The sequence below is a fragment of the Cryptomeria japonica genome, chromosome 11 (genome assembly GCF_030272615.1).
Source record: "Cryptomeria japonica chromosome 11, Sugi_1.0, whole genome shotgun sequence".
Taxonomy (NCBI): Eukaryota; Viridiplantae; Streptophyta; class Pinopsida; order Cupressales; family Cupressaceae; genus Cryptomeria; species Cryptomeria japonica.
This window is the reverse complement of record NC_081415.1, coordinates 651,147,992-651,157,466: the sequence shown is the minus strand read 5'-3', so window position 1 is coordinate 651,157,466 and position 9,475 is coordinate 651,147,992.

The following is a 9,475-nucleotide window of genomic DNA, read 5'->3' as shown; positions in this document are numbered from 1 at the left end:
TCATTTTATCCACTAGAGGCAAGAGTGTCCAACTAGGACCATAACCATCTCTTGGGCCAATTCACTTTATCCACAAGAGGCAGGAGTGTCCAACCAGGACCAGAACCATCTCTTGGGCCAATTCACTTTATCCACAAGAGGTAGGAGCATCCAATCAGGACCAAAACCATCTCTTGGGGTAATCATTATTCCATAATTCACAATAAATCTCTTCCACAAATCTGTTATAAAGTCTTCCATAATCCGATCATAAGATTGTCATAAAGTATCCACAATCTCTTCTCAAAAGTCTATTACCAACTCTTCATATACTTCAACATTAGATCTCCATAATATTCTCCCTTAATCTAGTGTATATATCATATACTTCATTGTCTTCTTTGCACAATACACATATGTTTAGCAATCTCTCATATTGTCTTGCCATTGTCATTTAGTTGTTTCCATATTTTTGGATGGAGTTAATACATTCCTTCTCATTGATTAGAATGTATAAACGATTTATCCTTACCCTACAGGTTGGCAAGATCATGCTTTGATACCACTTGTAATGGGATTGCCTTGAATCTTGCCCTTGTAACTATCAAAGTTTGCTAATTTTCACCCTTATTAATTTTGATATTAGATATTGATCCATTGAATTTCTTGTCTTCTATGATCTTGTATATGGTTCCTCCAATTCCCCCTTCTCAATTGAATTAATCTCTTCTTTATATCTTCATTTGTGGGAAGTCACACCTCTTCATAAGAAATGAGTCATCACTCTTTATTGCTGCCCTTTGAGAATAATAAATCATTCTTCAAATTTATCTTCCTTGGTTGTCTTCCTCAAATGAGACTTTCTCCTTTTTATATCCTCCAATGTGAGGGAGAGGTCACACCTCTTCATAATGTATTCCCCTTTGGCAAGAGACACGCCCTTTCTACCATTAGCACCCTTTCAAAGAATGCAACTCTTCATTATTTATGCCTTTTGAAAGGATCACAACCTTTCACATTTAGATCTGAACTTCTTATTTATATTACATCTGCACTTTTGATTCCCCAAATTATCCCCTCAAATGAGGTTCTCTTCTCCCTTTTATATCTCATTTTTGAGGGAGACACAACTTTTCATTTCATGTCTTTGACCATTCATTAACTTAATTAAAATTTAATTATATTTAATTATATTCTTTTAAATTTTAATTTTAATTTTATTATTATCATTTATCATTAAATTGTATTTCAAAGTGGGGACATTACAAGATAGAAGATGCCAATCACACATTCACTTATGATTTGTTGTTCAATCACCTTGTAAATTGGTTTTTGGTAAAGTGGGTGCCAAATTTTGACATATTAGAGTAATATTGACCAGTGGGGCGAGTTTTTGGAGAGAATTTGTCACATTTAAGTGCAAGTGAAGGATCACTTCAGATTGGTTGTTGATACAAAAGGTTCATACTAACCAACATTCTATGGTGTAAAATTTTTAAAATAATTTGAATAAATCCATATAAGATGATGAAAATTAGCACACCAAATTTTGATTAGATAAAAAACTTTAGGTTATAGATTTCTAAGACATTGAATATCTATCAATAAAATTTGATTGATCACAAAATGGATCCTTGAGGATTTTAACTTTTCAAGGATTTCATTTATTTACCCTTTAATTTAGATCCATTTCAACATGACACTTTATGAATATGCATTCAAAGGTCATATCTAAACAAAGATATCCATTTGTGGTCTTTTCTATTTGCTTGATGATGTTTATTACATTAGAATTGACAACATAAACAATAGACTATAATGCATGACTATAGGAACTTGTAATACTAACCCTGGAGTATCTATCACTACTAATTTTGTTTTGTTTTAAATATTGTTTGTTTGTTTTCATTTAAACCTTTAACTTTAGAGATGATATTTCCAAATATGATCTAAAGATGCCATGTGTTTGCATCTAGTTGGTTTTGCGAGTCTGCAGGGTCCCTAAGATGCTTATTATGTTATGGTTGCAAATTAGTGCATAGACACCATGTATATTCATTGGGTGAATTTCGTGAGTTCGTAGCACTAGTTAATGTACTTCACTCTATATTTAGGCTTCAACAATCATTTGGTTGTTTTGCTACTTAAAAAAGGTGGAAAGCATGGATAAACACTGTTGGCCCAATTTGACTGTTGAAGAGGACCTAAGTTGTAGGAAAGAGAAAGACTTGGAAGAAACAAAATAGCAAGTGGATGAACAAGTGGGACATAAATTCACATGACTATCCTAGCAACAAAGAGGAGATTAAAAAAGTGGGTGTTAGAGAAATTCGGGAATGCCATGTGGACAATAGCTAGGAAGGAAAAAAGTATATTATATTAAATAATTGAATCCTACTTGAGAGCATGATGAAAAAGTTTACTTGAGATTTTCAATCAATAGAAATGCCAAAATTGTAATTGCACAATTAAGGACTGGATCTCATCATTTGAGATGTGAAATGAGTAGATAGAAGGTGCCCAAAGAAGATTGGGAAGAAAGGATGTGCATTTTTTGGAGCAAGAGGGTAGTAGAAACAAAATGGCATTTCATTAAGGAGTGTGCAACGTATGAAGATATTCACAACTAGTTTGATAAGGGATTAAAGGTAGACAATCTGAATGAGATTTTTGAAGAGTCAAGGCTTCATAAAACAACAAGTCTCTAACTCAAGATTCATAAGAGAAGAACCAACATGGAAAAGAACGTGAAACCAAGCTAATTTGGTGCATCTTGGTCCCTTAGACTGTTGGGTCTTGTGGACATCATTAAAATTCCTTCATTCATTCATTCTATGGTTGTGAACTTATGAATTCATGCCACGTGTCTTTCTAGCTAAAGGTTTTTGTGCCCCTGCGAGTTAGAGATGGTGGGTCTAGGTCAAAGCTATTGTGAAATTTCAGCATTTGGCAATTTGGTGCCACGTTGGACCATATGACAGGTTTAAAATATTATTTTCTTCATTGGACCCCACCAATGTGATGTAGAAAATAATGCTAACTCGGGACGTGTCTCATTGGTTTGAATTTTTCAAATCTTGTCAACATAAGTCAAATCAATCTTTGACCGTTGATTTCTCTAGCGATGATTAGGATCAACAACTATCATTCAAACTTGCTGAGAATGGCTAGTTTATGATGCTTGGTTTGCACGAGTGAGTAGTAATGAGTAAAGAAACTATTTTATGTTGGTTTTCTTTACTAATTTTCCTAATAAATATTGCTTTGGGATCATTTGGCCATTTCACTTGTAATTGTGTGAAGTTGAAGAGAATATCTAGGGTGAACAAGTATTCTTTGCAATGAATTAAGACTTTTGAGTGTAGCAAGCAAGTTGAAATTTCTCAATCTTGAATGAATTCAAGCTCAATTCTCTAGCTATTTAGGGTTGTTGCATTGAATTGTGAGCACAAATGTAGTGTAGACTCATAAAATATAAAGCCCTCGATAGAAATTGTTGAACCCTCATTTTATGAAGTCAAGATGAGCCAGTCTAATGGTCAAGCTTCCTCCTCCAAACATCCTATTGACAATAATATTCTGGATTAGTTGCCTGGTTCGTCTAGAAAAAAAATTCATGCCTCAGGTGTAGGTGTATCCCTTGGTAGGTTCAAAGATAGTTGTTCAAATGTAGATTTGCAAAAATTCTATTTGCAGGGTGGGACTTATTCTTGCATTGGTACAAAAGAAGAAGATTTGATGCTCCTGTGTCAAATGTATGGACATATGATTTGGAAAAGTTGGTGGTTCCAAATGTTTTAATGAATGTAGATTTTGTTAGGTATATTGTCAAAGCCTACAACCTAAATATGAGAATGATTAGGACTTGCGATGGAAATGAGATGGTCACCATTAATAAGGCTTTCATCTCAAACACATTTGAACTAAACAACTCACATCAAACAAGGTAGTTGACTTTGAGTTTCTCAAAACAAAATACTAGAAGCACAAGCATAGTTTTAATGTTACAACAATCCCTAGACTCAAGTCGAAATGGTATAATAACAAATCAATCAAATATCCTAACAACGAGGTTGAGCCCTTTGGTGTGGATAAGTTTGAAGGCTATTTCATTAAATCTTGCTATTCTTTATGCCAAATTTTGGAAGGGCATGGAAGACCAAAGATCCAAATTCCAGTAATGTACATGGTTGCAGATATTTAGAGTCCCATGGTAAATACTAAGTTTGATTTTGCTTCCTTCATTTCAAATGAGATACATACATAGGTGGTGGAAATCAAAATAAGTGATAAAGTTGTAAACTTCGAAAGGTATTTTATATTGTGCCATTTGCTATTGTATAGAGGAAGAACAAAATATGACAAGGCTTTGCAAGTAAAAATGAATGATGAAAATGGTAAGCTTCTGCTAGTCCAATGTTGGACTTATGTGTGGGACAAGCATTGTCCTAATGCAAATTATGTGCTATTCAAAAATTATTTTGTCAAAAAGGTCTTGGGATACATAAGAGGTGGGGCGGAGAGGCTGCATAGTGAAGTTTTGGAAAAGACTCCCAATTTACGAGTGATGCGCAATTGGGGAGATTTGTGTTTTCATGCTAATATTACTACCGTTAGAGTTTATCAATACCCTATAGACCCACATATACTACCCAAATTTGTGCCAAAGAGCTTAGAATTTTTAGAGGGAATGTGGCAAATAAATGAGACGAAGAAGTGCCACTTGAAGGGCCCAAAGAAAGGATCCTTCTTACCATCCAACATTGCATTTTCTAATTTTTCTACTAACATGGAAGGATTGGAGTCAAATTACCTAATCCTTAAGTCATACAAGATGGGTTCAAAGGCTATTAGAAATTTTGACCTTGAAGGATTTATCAATTAAGTGAGATTGCAAATCAGATTGTCAGCTTTTGTGCATAAAATGCACTTTGAAGAAGATGTAATTATATTTTATAAGACACCCTGGTAGATTATTGGAAGGAGAACAAAACTCGATAACATTTATAGGGGTCAACAACAAAGGAAGAGGGAGAATCCTGATTACAAAGTGTCATTTTTAGAAATTGAAAGATCTCATAGCTAGAATGAATAAGATGATTGAAAATGCTAAAAGATTAGCTGGTAAAGCCCTTGTGGTTGAAGATAGGCTAGCCTACCAAACACCCTTTGCACAACAAATATACATGTCAAAGGGAAAAGGAAAGCAGACTGTGGAAATTCATTCCTCACCACCACAGAGTCTCCCCGCAATTGCAACATCCCTAGAGCAACCACTAAAGAGAAGAAGAGTTGAACAACCACAATTGGTTGATTATTTAATGGTTGAGGGAGAAGCATAATCATAAACATTTGGAGAGGGCAACATTCCAGAGGAACACAAAGTTGATCAACCAATGCCATCACCTCCAACAAGAGTAAAAACTACAAAAGTGCCTTAGAGAAGAGTAGGTATGAATCGGGAGAGGTAAGGACGACATTGGTAATATTAAAGCCTTGAATTGTTAAAACACAAGAGTTTTAAGATTTTGTAACGAGAATAAGAATATATGGGTTCATGGAAAAATTGAAGAGGGCAAATATTGGTGTAGATCCTTCTAGATATGATGAAGTTACTGCCTAAGTTCTAGAAGAAAAAAAAATTGATACCAAATATATTACTCTTGAACAGGGCAATAAATTCGTTAGAGAAAGTGGATTGCTCCTTCTCCCAAAATGGGATATTGCCTTTGCCTTAGCATTAGGTACAATAAGGAAGCAAAACGATGAAGTATTTACTTCAGATGAGGAGGAACAAAAAACATTCTTTAGGTTTGGATTTAGCCCTAAATGTGAGACCTTGACAATTTGAGCAATGGCCTCTAATACAAATAAGGCACGAGTGGCAGAGGTGATATAGGAAACAAAAGGGAGTTTGAGAGTAAAAAGATTATCAAAAATCTCAACCTCTCAAGTAGCATCATTGCTAGTGCAAATTGCTATGTTTAGTCAGACAACCACTGAGAAGTTGCAAGAAGACTTCAATAAGTTGCAGGAAGATCACAAAAAGTTGATAGAGGCTTATAACAAGGAGATGATGGAAAATGTGCCTTCTACCTCAACTTCTACACCTCCAAGTCTTGCAATGGCAATTCCCTCTCCCCCAACTGCTTCAATAGACATCATGCAATACAAGAATGCCATGGCATCAATAATAGAAGAGTTGGAGACAAGTGTCGAAAGCCAAAAAGAGTAGCAAAAAAGTCTATTGAGAAAATACTCAGATACAAAATAAAAAAGGCTACTAGTATATTGGAGGATACTTTTGAATACTATAACTTAACATTGCTCAAACAAAATATGTAAAAAATTCTTAAAACCTTGAGCCAATAATTGACAAATGGGTCTCAAGTCATACATTAACATTTATGTGTAGGGTTGCAAAGTATGATCCAAATATTTCTCCAGAACTCAAACCCACAACCCACAAAGAAGATGGCATTATTAGTGGTAGAAGAGAATGCTTATTTTGAAAAATTGGAGCACCAACTAAAGATAGAGTTGAAAATGTTTGAGATCATTGAGCTTAGGGTTGTGCCAAGAATCTTGAATAATTAGGGAGAAATGAAGTCCTTCAAATAGTGGAAATCAAATTTTGTGACATTGGCTCCTACTATTCTTTCATTCATTGATATAGATAATAAAATTGATTTTGATTTGTTAAATGACACTCTGGATAGGATAGTTATTGTTGAGTTTGGTTTTGAGAATTTCATTAAAGAAACTAGGGCAGTCTTGGATGCTAGATATATGCTTCATTTACATCGAGTTGGACAAATATCAACATTCCAATGACCATCAAATAAAACTTATGTACAATGACAGGAAAAATATTGTAATCAAGATTGATTAGCATTCCAATTTGCATAGTCAACATTCTTTGGCCACATCATCATAGGTGTATTTTTAAAATTTAAAATGAAATGAAGGAAATGCAAATTTCAATCAGTCATCTTCAAAAAAGACCCTCCCTGCCACATCAGCTTTAAGGATCACATGTTTGTAAAGGCGGTTGAAACAATTTAGAGATTATTACATAATCAGTTTTAATGGTGGTGTGTTTCCTCATGTCATGGGTGCATTTCCAACATTCTCCTTGGCAAGGAAAAAGTGCTACCCTGTCCTCTCTAGTGCAACAAAGATGCCTCTGGCATTTTTTTTTGTAAAGCAGTTATCAAATGAAAAAATGACGTGTACATGGCCTTAAGCTTGTTGCTCCCTTGTTTCTATAAAAGGGAATTCCGAGCCATTGTACAAGGATTCTGAAAGTTTTGTCGAGTCGTGTCTTTTTAGAGTCATGTTATATAATATGAAGTGATAGTTTGTTCATGTGGTACTTGCAGATCAAATCCTTTAGTCAGGATACATGAAGACTTATACATTTTCTATTGCAATTGTCTCAATATTATTGTACTCAGCATCTTTTGAAATATAATTAGCAAGCTTCATTTGTTTCATCTCTGTGATGTTTTCATGGTGTATTTTCTATTCTCTGCATCTTTTCAACAAAAAGATTAAATTGCTTTGAGTAGAACATAAGGGTTTGGGTAAAATGTTGAGGATCTCAAGAAGAACTATGATAGAATTTCACTTGGGCGTGTTAATGTAATGCATTAATGCTACGAACCCACTGGTTAAAATCAAATTTGTTGTGTTATTTACTTTCTAAGATTGACTTTGCAACCCTAAATAGGCACCGGTCATGAATTCTTGTCTCTGTCAGCCAAAATCACACTCAAAATTGCTAAATCGCAAATTTACTTTCAGTATGTTTCTTTGTTTGATGTTGAATATATGCTCTCAAGACTAGCAATGTATGTTTCAAAAGAATTGAGCCAAATTTGTTGCATATATTATGTTTTCTTGGTCTAATTGAGTGAGAGCATTTCCGTTTTGCAATAACCACATTGTCAAATTAGTATCTCACGAGGTATTGTTAAGGGACCACCCTCCTTGGCCTTTCAGAGCCAAAAGTGCAGAAGAAATCAGCTTTTAGTTGTTTCCTGTTCGTTGGCCACTGACTCAAGATCTTTGACCATGAGAAATTGGCAAATCTCTAGAGGATTTCAAGCAATCAGTTGGTGGAACCAACATCACGCTCACAATTTTTCATTGCAAAACAACTTTTGTTAAACAAAAAATGCAACTATGGTCAACACAAAATCCCATTGCTGCTGGCTTCATTCAGTACAAAATCTGTACAAATGTGCTGTGTTTTTCAGTGCTGCGGCTGTAAATCCATACCCAAAGGCTATGAGATATTGTGTATACAGTTTTCTTTCAAAAACAACTTGGTTATATAAAATATATGGTATGAGCATATATATATCATTTAACTAATGCAGTTGACAACGGAGCATAGCGTGCCAATCTGGGAACTACACGTGTTTACTGAAAATCAAAGAAATAATAATTTTCTGAACAAATAGGCTGTTTCGTATAATTTTAGTAGTCAAGTCCATTAATGACTCAACAGAACTGCATGTATCTCATATTTCTTCTCTGCTCCTTTTACTGTTCAGTTTCAAACAGGATTAATCAGGCCACCTTGCATCAGCTTACAAGAAGGGTAAAAGATGCATTTAGGGAAGCAGAACTATCTCCACTCTGCTTTCTTGATCCCATTGGCTAAAAACTCTCCACTAGCTTTATGTCGGGAATCTGACAAAAGGTATCGCCATGCTTATAGAAGAGATTCTTTTGAACATACATTCTTAGGTATTTTTCCTTTCGTAGCCTAAGATGGACACATTTTGCATCGGAAACCTCCAGTACATAAGCTGGAGGATCCAGTAGTTGATAAATGTCTTTTTCAGTAACATTCAATAAAACTTACAGGGTAGAGGAGGCAATAGTTGAGACGTCCAATGGTTGTGATGGTATATGGAAAGTTGTTTGAATAAAAGCTATTAAATGTGGTTTTGAAAACCAGTGTATAAATAAAAGGCAGTCATTACAATTCATAAAAATACCAAATCATGTGATGAAACATAGGTGAAAGTATAGGCCAATCTTATTTTCTTTGTAGTACAAATCTCTGCCTGTTAATACCTTACAAACTGCCTGAAACAAAAAATCTTGCTTCGGGCAAAAAAAATTGTTCATTGAGGTGCCTATAAATGGGCATAACAAGCCTGTCAATATAGAGCTCCCACCTATTGGGTCTTCTTCCCTGCATAGCTTAGTCTCCAAGTATGTCCTTCTATAAGCACAGAAGTATTTGTTATATCAAAATATCCCATAAGCGGCTGGATTCAAGAACTAAGTTTTTTGTATCTTAAAGAGAAAATTTGTACAACTGAAACAAAAATTTATGAAATATAATGAAATTTAAGTACACAAATAAGATCAGTTGTGCAGTTGGGCATTCAAATTAAATGAAGGAAACCTAGCTATGCTTCTCTATATTCCTTAGCTTTTCATTTTGGCTTAAACTGTATTAAACTGAAATACGAGA